Source organism: Odontesthes bonariensis, chromosome 9 (assembly GCF_027942865.1).
Source record: "Odontesthes bonariensis isolate fOdoBon6 chromosome 9, fOdoBon6.hap1, whole genome shotgun sequence".
NCBI classification, from domain to species: domain Eukaryota; kingdom Metazoa; phylum Chordata; class Actinopteri; order Atheriniformes; family Atherinopsidae; genus Odontesthes; species Odontesthes bonariensis.
Genome location: NC_134514.1, coordinates 22,230,599 through 22,245,330, shown reverse-complemented (window position 1 = coordinate 22,245,330; position 14,732 = coordinate 22,230,599).

The following is a 14,732-nucleotide window of genomic DNA, read 5'->3' as shown; positions in this document are numbered from 1 at the left end:
TGTTGCTTGACATGGTCTGCAGTGACTCCAGTGCTCGAGATTTGTTTATCTCTGCATGCATAGTTAACTCTCCATGGTCTGCACAAAAAAGCTCTGTCACACTACAGTAAAACAAAACTTTTTCCCCTCTCATAGTCCTTTGAACCACCACAGAAACACAGTGGTTCGCACAGAAATATCCCAAAAAAAGGTTTGCTGTTACTGTACTTTTCTGCAAGCTTTGAGTTGCAGTGATGTTAAGAGGAAAGTAAACCCTCTTTTGGTCCTTTCAGGCTTCATTTAACAGGAAATAATTAAAGAATTAGCTGGCCTGAACACGGCTTTTGAGTTACAACAACACATGACAACCTTATTATCATGACAACATGTTTTTATCTATTTTACAAAATCTAAGCCAAAACTCAGGAGCAATGTATGAAAAAGTAAGTACACCCCATGGTTTCAGTTGCTTCTTGAATTGCCTTTTGGAGCAATAACTTGAAGTAATAATTTTCTATATAATATTATCAGTCTCTCACATTGTTGAGGAGGAATTTTGGCCCACTATTCTTTTGGTGGGCATTCATTTGACAAAAGCTGTATAACACAGCATTTGGATGAGATTGAGGTCTGGCCTTTGGTTCATTGCACCTTGATTCTTTTCTCTTTCAGGCTTTCTGTTGTACATTTGCTGCTGTATTTGGGATCATTGTCAAGTTACGTGCCAGTCTAATAGCTAAAAGCCTGTAATTTGGCTCTAGAATACTTTAGCATACAGAGGAGTTCATGATCAACTCAATGACTACAAGGTGTTCAGGTCTTGTGGCTGTAAAACAAGCCCAAATCATCATCCCTCCACCACTGTGTTTGACAGTTGGAATGAGGTGTTTGTGCTGACATGCTGGGTTTGGTTGTCACCAGTTGTTATGTGTTGTACATAATTTGCTTTATGACCAAACCTCTCCACTTTGGTCTTGTCTGTCCAAAGGACATTGTTTCAGAAGTCTTGTGGTTTGTTCAGATGCAACTTTGCGAACCTGAGCCGTGCAACCACGTTCTTTTAAAAAAGTCATAAACTTCAACATTTAACATGCTTACTGAGGCCTGTAGAGTCTGAGATGCAGCTCCTGTGTTTGTTTGTTTTTTAATTTTCTGAGCATTGCACAGTCTGACCTTGTGGTGAACTTGTTGGGACGTCCACTCCTGGGAAAACTGACAGCTGTCTTGAATGATTCCCACTTGTGAATAATTTTTTAATGATGGTTTGATAACCTTTCCCAGATTGAGCAGCAGCAACTGCTTCTCTCGGATCATTGCTGATGTCTTTCCTCCATGGCATTGTACTAACAGACACCTGAATGCACTAGTCCTGCAAACAGCCAAAATGTCTGCTTTTATGGAGTTGCCCACACTCCAGATTATTACTTCTTTTTATTATGCTTTGATCTGTATTATCTTATTATCTCTTAGGGTGTACTTTCTTTTCAACATGACTATAAGATTGTATAATGTGTGGGCCTAAAATGACACTACATAAATTAGAATTCTGAAATAGCTTCTTGTAACATGACGTTAACATCGTACTTAAGTTCAAACCAATGATCTCTTCCTTATCCCAACCTGGTTATCTTGATTCCTGATTCCTAAACCTATCCAGACAACTATGTTGTGTAACCCTAACCGAGCAGCTTTAATGACTAAACCTTAGAAAAATCTAAACTAAAAGTGTCTAAATTAAAAAAGGGACATGGGGACATTGTTGTATCATGGACCTGAACATGAGTGTTTTGTTTTTTCATAGGTGACTCTTAGCCTAACTTACAGGACGTAGCTGTCCTCTAGTGGATGGAGGTATAAATAATTCTTATCACTACAGTATCCCAGCAGTAAGGTGAATGGGCACCCAGGTGTGGTGATGGCTGATGAACCCTGGCATGATAGCAGAAGCTAAAAAAAAGTGAATGTTCTTGAGGCAGAAAGGTTTGGCCAGCTGACTGCGTCACAAGAATCACTTCGAAGACTGAATAATCCAGAGGTGAGAGCAAGTGAAGCCAGGCTTGAAATACTGCTAGTGGATGAGTAGACTGAGTGCAGGTGCAGGAGCAACTGATTTCAGGCACCGCTTTCATAACTTATACTAAGTTAACACTGAGAGGGGAGAGGGAGAACTGGCAGATCTTTGCTGCTGAGATGTATGGGAGTAGAAATATAAAGCTGTATGGAATGGAAGTATTAAAATAAAGTACAAGTATTTGTGCTTGTATTTAAAGCAAGTCTGAGATCAAGAGGTGATACATGTGATATGGTGTGCTTGTCTGCACTACAGCCCAACACAGAAGAAATGCAGAGCAGAGACTCAGGTTGCTGCTGCTTTTTTCCAGGAAACGAGATCACAGCAGAACGACACGAGTCTCAGAGGACTGACAGGTAGTGTTTGAACTCCAGCTGCTCTGCCGTGCCAAGTCAAACCAAGTCACGATGCTGCAGATTCAGAGAAGCCAAGGGAAACAAGAGGGCAGCTCACTGAGTGACTGGTTCTGTTGATTAAAGCAGCATTTATAAATTTGATACGTGTAACTTTTTATTTAAATTTTAAAGAGGTTTTTCATTTCTTTGAGAAACACCTTAGTGTATCAGGAAACTCGACATCTATCGTGTTCCCTTTCCCAGTCACAGTTAAGTCATTGTTCAGGTATGTGTACATTGCGCTTGCACAAACTGTTTTGTTTGCACAATTCCATGCAAACGGAAATACGTTCGTAGCAGGTGTGATAAGAGACTTATGCTAACAGTCACATTAACCACTGAAGTCCAACTTGTTTGAAGGGTTGCACCTGATTGTTTCAAACGTGTGGAGGACTGAAACTGCTATAAAACAAAATGATTACAAATGTATTTAAATGTCTTAATAGATAACTTTATATGAAGATAAATGTGACTAAGATTAAATAATGAAATAATTAATGGAAAAACAACTTAATAGAATGTGAAATAGTTACATTGTTCTGTTTTAATTTGAAACTTCATTCATTTATGCCTGTGTTATTGTTTCTATTTGTGGTGAAGTCAAAATAAAATAAATAAGTAAATGATTTGGAGGGAATAAATTGATCAATAATAAAGGGAAATAATACAGAAATAAACACAGGAGTGACAAACTAACAAAGAAACAAATTATGTATATATTCCAATCAAAAAATCAATAAAAATGAAAACTAAGTGACAAAGTAAATTAAAATAACTAAAACACAAGTGTAAATGTTTAAAATTATAGCAGAAAAATGTATCTGTTTCACATTCTGTTAAATTATTTTTGCATGAATCATTTTGCAATTTGATTTTAGTCACATTTATCATCATCTAAACTTATCTATTTATCATTTTATATATTAATGTATTCATTTCGTATTATGGCAGTGTCAGTTCTCCATACAAACACCCTGCCTGCTGGACACTGTATAAAAGAGGGTGTTTTCATTACTTTGAGTGCTTATTAGGAAATCAGATTTGTGCAAACATGTCATACATTTGTATGTTTGCCTTGTAATGTTATTACTTCCTTCTCAAAATTGTAAATCTTCTGCTAAAAATGATTTCCTTTATGCAAATAAAGCTTTAAAGGAAAGAGGGTGTCACATATAATTAAAGGTAAATCTTATTTGAGCCATAGGACTAGATGTTCACATTCTGTAATCAAGTGCCACTTTAAATACCCACATGTTTTCTCTACAGCTGGTTTTAGATCTTGCACTTCAACTGACCCTTCTTTTAGTTTATTCACTTGAACTGTCACCAAATTCATTTCTGGACCTCTTCCTCAGCTAAACTAAACCAGATCACAGAACACTAAAACTTGGACATCCAAACTGCTTTCTGAATATAAAATTCAATTCAATATGCAGCTTCACTGCAGCTGTTTCCATTATTTCTTGCTCTCAAATTAAGTCTTGAGACTTGCAACTAAACTTAAACTTAATTAATGCTCTGTTCAACTGCCTCTTCACCTTCTCTCAACCGTCAGATATTTAGTAAACAATTAACCTTAACTGGTGTTTGAGCCTATATTCTTAAGTTGACCCAAAGCTTGATTCGCATCAGATTTTAAGATCTCAAACACAATCGCAATATAATCCATCTTGTAGGTTTAAGCCATGTGTATGTGTCTGAGGCACAGTTGTTTTGAACCAATCAGCATCTTTGACTGGCAGCTGTGGGTTTTAGATGTGACAGTGAGCAAACAATGGCAGCTCTGAAGATGCATGCAAAGAGGTATTAGTCACATCAGAACTATAGAAAATGTCCTCCTCGAAATAAGAGGACAGATCACAGCGAAGGCTTTTCTTCAGTGAAAAAACTAAAAAAAACAGTCAGTTTTAACAGTTTTTTTAACAGGTAAAAAATGTTCTTTTAAACTGGGTCTGATTTTTTTCATTTGACTGTTTGACTGGTGGACCTAATCACCTGCAAGTATTATCTGATTATGGTTTCCTGATGGTTCATTCAGAGAAACCATCTGATCTGTTACATTTGTAATAAACAGGAATTACAAGAACATATTACGAGGCTTCACTTCACAACATTTAACATGGCGGAGTTTTCTGTTCTCAGTTGTAGCTTTTTTTGTCTTTAAATGCAGCTGATATTATGATGATGAGCAGCATGCATTTGCACCTGATTCCCCCTATCAGTGCTGTTCACTACGTTTTCTACGTACCAGGGAGCTTTTGCTCGACTCACCCATACAGATCTCACAAAGGTCATACCCTCTAGTCACAAAGTTCACTTTACACAGCTGTATATCAGTCATCCACTCTGTGGAAATGTCACATTGGGCGGTCTGAGGCTTGTGCACTGCTCCGTTACACCATCAGATTCCAGTAAATGATGAACGGGCCTAACTAATACTTGCTAATGCATTCAGAGTGGAACATGTGCTGTATTCTGTATCCCAGTAGTGTGTAGTGTACATCCTTTCTAATGTTTAAAACATTTGACCTCCACGTCTCGATATCAATGCAAATTAAACAGAGTTAAATCTGGCTTCAGTCATTGTGACTGCCCAGTGATGATACCACTGCAGCACATGCGTGCGGTGCCCTCACGAAAGCGTGTTTGCGGGGGATTATGCCGATGACCTGTGATAAAGTGCTCAACTGTTTTCCACACGCTGCCCTCATGGTCACAAGGGCATTTGAGATGGATAGAAGCAGGGAGAGTGAAAGGAATGAGGGAGGGAGACAGAAATAGTCAGCAGACTGGATGGACACACAGACAAAGAGTGACAGAGAGACTCTAAGAGGTAGAAACAGAAGAAGCAGAAGACCAGGCAAAGGACGGAGCAATGAGCAGCAGAAGCAACAGACTGTAAGTATGAGATGGCAGAGAGGGAGAAAGAGGGGAACAAAGAGCAGATTGTCAGTGCTGGGCGCTAATCGTCTCCTCTAAGGCTGCCAGAGACAACAGGTGAGAGCAGTTTGACTCCCTGCAGACTCCATTAAGCTTTCGCGACTTTGTGTGCGTGCATTTGTGTGTGTGTGTGTGTGTGTGTGCAGGGGCCAGAGGACCACAGGAGAACTCAATGCCAACTAAAACGGCAAATGAGGAACGAGGGCCGCACCATCAAAGAGTTCTTTTCAGACGTGCCAAGACCTTGGCTGTATATATAGGTTTGTGTGTGTGTAAAAGTGCATACGTGTTTTGTGTGAGTTTTGGATTTGCAGTGGGTTCAGTATTGACACGTCGTCCCAGGAACACTCCATCTCCTCACACCAGTCACAATAAAGGTGAATGTGTTCAAAGCAACAACACAGAGGACATTTCCTCGACTGAACAAGGATGGCCTTTGATGTTTACGTGAGCGCGTGGCCTTATTATGTGTTAACAGTGTAACAAAGCATGTGGACATGAGCAGCTGTCTGATAAATTCTCACCTACGGGAGCAGGGAAGTGACTGCAAAATATCAAGCAGAAGAAATAAAGAAAGAAAGGTGAGCAGAGCAGCTGCAAGTAAAAACGTAATTCACAAAGATGAAAACTGGACCAAAGTATCTGAAAAGATGGCTTTAAACACGACATTTTCATGGGTGTTAAAGAAAAGTGACACTACAAAGATATGATGAAACTATAGATATCATAAATGAGGAAAGTCGTAAAAAAAGGTGTCGTTTACATGCTAAGTTAGCATGTAGCAGCTCAGTCCTGCTCACTAACTGCTCCATTTAGCTGTAAGGAATACAGCCCTGGCTGGATTCACTGATGGACCATGACAGATTGAGTCTCCCTATGGACTTGGGCCTCGCTGCTCATAGGCACGCTGGAGCAATACTAAGTCCTTACTGCACCTCCCTGTGGAAACACGTCCTGCACAGAGCTGTATCAGGTCAAAAGAAACAATTGAGACACATGTTGTGAATCAGCAAGCCAGAACACTGTAGCCCACGTAAACTGAAACTCTCCTACAGGTGAACATACATCGTGACTCATAAGTGCTTATCCTGAAAGAAAGAGGGGGGTGGATCTGAAGAAGAGTCAAACCTGAATCTGGATGAAAATCTCTTCAATAAAGTTCTTCTACAAAATCAATGTTGTTCTTAATCCTTAAGGTTCTCCAACAGCTGTGAAATTTGGAAAAAAAAACTTGTTGACAGTTTTTATGAGGAGAACTGAGTGCGATCAAAATTTCCACTAAGAATTCGCAGGTTTGCTTTGCCAACTTGATAGCATCAAGAACACAGCAAAGTGCATTACTGAATGTTGACAGGGTATGCTCTGGCTGATTAATTTTCTTCAAAGTGGCAGCTCTCCTAAAAACGCATCACCTGACAAGCTGAGAAAACAAGCGTGCAGACACGTAGAATATTTACAAGCACATGCACATGCTTAATGGAGATCTGAGTGATATTTCATTCACATAAACTGGCCCAGACAGGTTCAGCGAATATGAATAACTTTATTCTTAAGCGGAAAGCCTAAAAATGGAGCGGATTTGGAAAACCTCTGATAATTCATCTGAAGTCGAGCTGTCAGTAAGGCATTAAAGAAACCATAATTCTGACATAGATGAGCCAAGAGTGGCTCTGTTGACATCTCATGATACAGACACTTTAGCCGATTAGAGTCTTTAAAATGCTCTGTTAACCATTTTGTTGTTGAATTGAGGTTCCATCTGAGGAAGCTCTCAAATAAATCTAGCTTGTTTTAGTGGTTTATGGGTGGTTACTGTTACATTCTACCCTGTATACACGATCATGACTGCTAACTTCTACTTGGTGGCCGCAGCAGTCAGTTTGTTAACCTAGGAATGTACTTCACAGGCCTCCATACGTATCCTGTGGTATGATACTATCCCTTGAATTGTAATAATTCTGGAGTTATTTGTAAGAGAGAACAAGGACCGCAACACAGGTGAGATCATGACTTCAGCCACTAAGTTCACACTCTTTCTTTTTCAACTCTAAAATAAACTGTGACTCTTGAACATACATGTACCCATGGCTAACTTTGCAAGCCAGCTGAGAACTCATTTAAGCAACACATCTATTGCATCACCAGAAGATGGTTTTCTTCTATTTTAGTAGAGGCTACATTCCTCCCTCCAACTCTGCCACTGTGCCAAGCAAACATGAACCAGACCACTCTGTAAACTAAAATGAGTCAGCCCATCAAAAGGCCCAACAAACAAGTAGACATTGTTTTATATCAGTCTCATATCTGTATTCTAACTATATAATAGAAGTGCGTTGACCCATGTGCAACTTCACATGGAACTTCACTATCAAAAGATTAGAAAATGCATTGCAACTGAGTGATTGTATTCTGAGCTGAACAGTAATGTTAATTTTTTTAAAAGGCTTTGGTTCCATTATATTAAAAAAAACAGGCCCCACAGTAAGAACATGGTATGTAACTGATGACAGACTCAATCCTCAATCAAAGCCATGGAGGATACCATTCTTACATAAGTTTCAGGAGAAAGTGCGATTGAGTGTGGTTAACCACACAAAGTTTTTTTTTTCATATACTCACACAATGATGAATAAATCTGGGGAAATGTGGGGTTCAGTGTCTTCCCCAAGGACTCTTGGACATGTGGACTTTGGAAGTGAGGGATCCAACCGCTAACCCTCCAAATGGGAGATTGACCACCCCACTTTCTGAACAACAGCTGCCATCCCCCTCCTCACGACCCCTCAAACTCCTGTGAGAGGCCTGCTCCCACCCATGACTGCACTTTCCTCCTCCCCCAGCTGTCACTTCTTCAGTGTCCTTCACTGTTGATCATCTTCTGAATCAACAGAGGATAGTTGACACAAGCATGGCTGTGTAGAAGATACCCATCCCAGTAGCGCAAAGGATTACAGACCTGTGGCACTCACATAAAGACCACATGTCACGAAGACCCTGGAGAGACACATTCTGGACCAGCTCCAACTCATGGTAGAACCACTTCTGAACCCCCTTGAGTTTGCCTACCAGCTCAGACTTGGAGTTGAAGATGTCATCATCTTCCCGCTTCATCGCATCTATGCCTACCTGGACCAGCGGACACTGTGAAAATTGTGTGTTGTTCACTTCTCCAGGCTGGCTCCACTGGTGGAGAAGTTGACGGCGATAAAGTTGGACTTTATCAGAGTGGTCAGCAGTACTGGGGCTCTCCGTCACAGAGGTGGCGCTGTGTTATGGTACATTCAATGTATGCTAACCTTTTGTCTCTTAGATGACACCTTGTTGTAAACCCAATATCTGCAGACCATGTGTCTGCTGATTAACACAGAGACAATAATCATTTAAATGACCATTGTCCCAGATTCTGCATCTCCCCAAAGTGTGAGACCGTCCCCGGGGGGTGTGTGGCAAGGAGACAGTTGAAGAATACACACTTGAAAGAATCAAACCCTTCCTCCTGTATAAATGCATCGTTTTTACATTGTCCTGGTTCTTTCTTCACCATGAACGCTGACTGGTGAGGACTGACCTCTTTTGCAGAAGAAAATAAACATGTGAATGGCCGGCAGAAACATTGAAAGTCTATATTTCACTTCTCATCAGATGTAATAGGAAGGTAAGCAAAATCTTAATAGGGAGTTCAGACAAAATTTCCACGACACGCTGCTACGTTAAGGTTACCGCTAACTACTCTACAACGAAGAAAGTGGAGAAGAAAACAATGCCGCTGTCAAGAGCAGGAATACTGTAATTAATGATACTGCTGCAGTATTCGGATCATTTTAATTTTTTAATTCAGTCAAAAGAGGTGAAGGTTTGAAGCCCCCGGCATCAACAGAGTCTCTGCCCTCTTCTTTGCCTTCACGTATCTGTCCCGTAGCTTCTTCCACACATTCTTACAGAACTCTCCCTCTTTCCCCAAAGTTCTGCCAATCTCTGCCAACGAGTTTTGGGAGTTTACGTGCTCCCTGTGCTGTTTCACTGCAGTTTCGTACAGCTGTCTGTACAAACGCACCTCCTCACTGAGCCTGGTCTCACAACGGTCCATCCGGTTTTTCGTTGGTGGCGCCGCCAAGTTACAAAAATCGACTGGTGCACGACACCGCGCTGCGCCGTCTTTTCAAGGGAAGCGCCATGCCTGAAACGTCATTTTGACGTCACGGTGTGACACCGCCGTGACAGACGCGTCAACCATGCTAGCGCCTTAAGGATCATGTCATGGATCTGAGGAAGTTCAGGTCACCAAGCAACTCTGTTTCCATCTGAGGGTTCAGTGTTGAGATGGTAAATTACCAAAAACATCTCAGCATGCTCATTGAAAATAACCTGGACTGGGTCAATAGCACCAGTCCCCTCAAGAAAGGCAAGAGACGTCTCTGTTTTCTGAGGCAGCTCCGGTATGATGACAGTCATCATATTTAATCAATCTGTGGTAGCCACTGTCTTCCAAGCTCCTGCATACTAGAACTTTCTAGGGATGGTTCTTCTACTTCTATCTTTCTTTAAATGTTTACACTAGGCCCTGTTTATAGAAATTTTAGTCTGATTTAACCCAGATTAACTTGTTCCAATGTTCGGAGGAGAAAATGACACCTGAGACCTTGGTGCTGAGCCCATCTCCCCATCCTTTATTTTTTCTGTCTTTTTTTTTTCTCAGGCTCATTCAACCCTCAGCATTGGTTTGTTGTTTTTCTGACTACAGCATGTTTCTAAAGTTTCAGAGAGCTGTTGTACAACATTCTACATATCGTTTTCATCTCATTCATGACAAGATCACATGAAATTGCACAAGATGACGCGAGTCAGTGCATTGCTCCCTCACTGCTTCTGGCTCGATGAAATTTCCTACAGTGTGGGAGATGTGACCATTTTCCAGCTTTGTGTGCATCTATGAGATTAGAGATATGGTTATCTATGAAGTTTCTCCTTTTGTGATTCGGCAAGACACCATTTGTCTTCTGTGTGGGAAGAAAGATGGTGCCCTGAGCAGAGATCATACTCACGATCTTTTCATTGTTGAACCTACTGTACATTTCACCGAATGAGCTAAATGCAAAGAACGCACGCCACAGATTCATAGAAGGGACCATGCCAGAGGCCTGTGTGCTTACATCAGTTATTGAATAAGTTCACTGAACGACACATGATAAAGAAAAAAAAGAATTTAAAAACATGCTGATGTAGAGATAAGTTGGGAGACGAGCTGGGAAAACATTTGTGGCGCCTTACATAACCCTAATCACCAATTTATTCATATGAAGATAGCTCACAGAGCATACCTTACACCTACCTTGTGTTTTGCTCCCAAAATACAGTAGGGACCTTTATGCATATAATTTGGGACTGCCCCAAGATTTATAATTTTTGGAAAATTGTTGTACGGAGTCTGTCAGATTTAAGTGACTTTAAACTGCCCATGGACCCTGCTCTACACCTTCTGGGTGATGACTCTCAAATTTGTATGAGTGAAAGGTCTAGAAAACTTTGGCTTGCCGGTCTGACCGTGGCCAAGAAAATGATTGTACAGGTTTGGCTACCCCCCCACAATTTATCGTTGCAACACTGGCTGCATATGTTTCTGGACATTCTTTATCTTGAACTTTCTTCTGCAAAGACAAATGGTGCCAAACCAAGGACGATGCAAACTTGGTACAATGGAATTACCAGAGTTAAAGACTTGTTACTGAAGAAAATCTAACGAACTTGTCTGTATAACTGTTTGTGAACTGTTGTAAGTGTTAATATATTCCCGTGTAGAGTGGTGGGGGGAGGGAGGGTAGGTGCAATAGCTGTGCTCTTGTCTGTTGTATTGATATTTGCTTGTGAAAATCAATAAAAAATTAGTACAAAAAAAAAACATGCTGATGTAAGAAGCTATGTTTTTTAAAGGCCTACAGAAAGGTGATTTTTGCACAAAACTGAAATAGCAGATCGATTCCTTATATACCATGGAATTTTTTTTATGATTTTAAAATAATTTTAGGCCCCTGGATAGTCCTGATTAGGCCCAATAAACTATCACCACATTTGACTCGAATTTGGCAAACTGGAACGACAGGTGCGTGATGTCGCGAGTGCCAGCTGCTGGAACAATCACCAGTAGTTCTAGTAGCGAAGCAGCAGTTTGCCAGACCTGGACAGCTTCTTCACGGCAAATTTCGATGTCTGTGGGACGTCGCTTGGAAATATAAAACGTTGGGTTCAGTGCAATTTTTATTGCGAGTAGATGTACGAAGTGCGTGTGTTGCCCTCAGCAGCAGCAGCTCACACCACCGGGGACAGAGGAAGCAGAGAGACCCGCGGTCTTGTGTCTGTGTCTCCCTGTCCGCCTGCCTCCTCTCTGGTGAAATCAGCCGGAGCCATCCCGCCGTGTTCAGCTCCCTGCGGTGCGGACGCTCAGGGGGAATCCACCTGGCGGAGAGCGGACACACTCTCCGCCAGGTGGAGAGTGGAAATCTCGGCAGAGCGATCATCAAGAGCCCCGACGTGGACACACGACGGGGCTCTTGATGATCGCTCTGCCGGCTGACCAGGGCAACCATCCGGCGGTGTGTCCGCTCTCCGCCAAGTGGATTCCCCCTGAGCGTCCGCACCGCAGGGAGCTGAACACGGCGGGATGGCTCCGGCTGATTTCACCAGAGAGGAGGCAGGCGAACAGGGAGACAGACACAAGACCGCGGGTCTCTCTGCTTCCTCTGTCCCCGGTGGTGTGAGCTGCTGCTGCTGAGGGCAACACACGCACCCACAGCACTTCGTACATCTACTCGCAATAAAAACTGCACTGAACCCAACGTTTTATTGCCTTCACCACTCAACAAGCATACTAATAGCGGCAGCCAGGAAAACCCATGGCACCTGTGACGTCACACGGAAGCCCCGCCCCCAGTCTGGAATTCCAGGAAGGATTTCCAAGCGGCAAATTCAAAATCGCAAATTTCATGCGTTTATGAAATGTTTTGGTGTAGAGTCCAATGATCATTATTGTTCCTCTGTGTATGTATTATCATTATGTATTGGGTGTAGTGTCAGCTTTCTGTAGGCCTTTAACATATCTAATGAAGGGATGTAAGGCTAGTATTTATACATGGAGTACACATTGCGTGACCACAGCTATCAAACAACCAAATACACTGACTGGCCAAAGTCAACACCTGGATAAACGGGTAAGAGCCTCCTATTGGAAAAGTACTGAAATGATGAATACATTTCAGCTGGTAACAACTTATTCAATTTATTCTAACTTATGTTGTGAGGAGCTTCTCATTCTTTAAACAACATTTTGGAAGACACATCCCGTGGTGGTGGAAAACATGTTACTCTGTTTCAGAGGGGTCAAATTATTATAAGAAGAGGTAAGAAGAGTGGGGGATGAAGTGCTAGACCCATCACGCCAAGTGCAAACTGGAAAAGCCTGCAGGGGCAGTGTTATGATCTGGGGTTGCTTCACTTCGTAAAAATCCAAGTTCAGCAACTTTATTTGACCAAAGTTGGGGTCAGGTGACTACTTAAATTTTCTGAGATGACCAGGTTTTTCCATCAGTAGATTTTTTTTCCCTTCACCAATGGCACGGGCATATTTCAACAGGAAAATGACAGGATCCATCAGGTGAAATGGTATCCAATGGTAAAAGAGTGGTGCACGAGGCCTTAGTTTCAAGACCTTAACCCCACTGAGCACCTTTGGGATGTGCTGGAAAAGACTTTATGTTGCAAACTCTACAACATATATATATATATATTGATATATATTAATAAATATTAATGCAGCTCTACACAGAAATGTATATTGGATCATATGTACCCAAGAAAATGATGGTCTTTGTGTGAGTGTGCGTACCTTTTTGGATTGAGTTTTTACTTGGGAGTTTTTATTTTTAGTGTAGTCTTTGTGTTTATTTTCATTGTTCAAGCTAGACTGCCAAATAGAAATAATTAAATTATTGCAAGTTGATGCAGCCTTGAATCATTTCACATTTCATGGTTTATATTGCAGTCAGCAGCCAGGTAGCTTTTATTTGTATGAATACACAAAATTTTCTTTGCTCTTTTTCTCGAAGATTGCAAGACTTTTAACTGCAAAGGTACCTGAGCCAAAGGTACCTGAGCATGAGGAGAAAATTTAAAACAGAAAAAGGAAAAAAACTCAAGCTTTGAAAAAGAACAGGTCAGAGTGGTGTATATATTTGTGTACACAACTCTCTCCATGACACAGACAACATAAGACCGCTGACAAGTCTCACTGCAAACACTAAAAGCCTTGTCTTTTTTTCTTCCTGCTTTTTCACTCACCCTATCTCTTACTCCTCCACATGTCAAATCCATTCAGGGTTTTCCTTTAATGCCCGCTGCATTGAGGAGGTTGTTATGAGTCAAAGTTACCGGCTTGAAACCTGAACATCAGTGTTTTAGATCTTTATTATCTCTAAGATCAGTTTTCTGGTGTACAGTTTGGCATAGGGGCACTATCTCACCTCATCCTCTCCCCTGCATGTCTCCTAATCTCCCCCGTGCCTCAGTTTAAGATGAGGGCACGAGGTGAGCCGAGTTCCAATGTATAGGCTTCATTTTCTCTCTGTGCTGATATAATTACAACCAGATGCAAATGACGTGAAAATGCTGCACAGGGTCAGTGCTCAGATAAAGACACCTCTGGTATTTCTGCGAGGTGTAAGTTGTGTGAGCGTGAAATGCCCCTGAAGTAAGGTCTTTTATGCATTGTACAAAAGTCAACTGGGCAGAATCAGTGAGTGCATAGAGAGCCCATTGAAAAAAGGTTTTCTGTTGTTTATCTGGTTTGGAATCTAGTTTGGGATCCAACTGTGACTGTGAGTGGCTCCTTTTTGGATTGGGCATGAGTAATTGTAAAACATTTGATGTGGACTTTTTAGTTATTCCACAAAAACAAAAACATTCTCGGTGGAAAAATGTACTTTTAGATTTAGCCAAATGTAAACTATTGTGTTGTTTTTTCCAGATTTCTGGAGTACTCAATTTTGAGACTCTGGGGTAAGGTGAGACAGGATTAAAATATCAAATAGGGCTTTGGGATGATTACAAAAGAAACAGGATTTTTTTATATGTCCTCTTCAGAAAACCAAACCAAGCTGTGTCCATTGGCGGCCAGTGAATGTGAGCTCTATACTCTGACAGACAGGAAAGAGCTGCTTTATTACCCCTGCACAGGGCTGCCAATCATCATATCGTAGGTATGCCACACACTGGTACAGAAACAACCAGGCTATAATGTGTTGGGTAAAATAATTCCATCTGAACAGATATTCATTGTTAAACTGATATTATAACCTGTG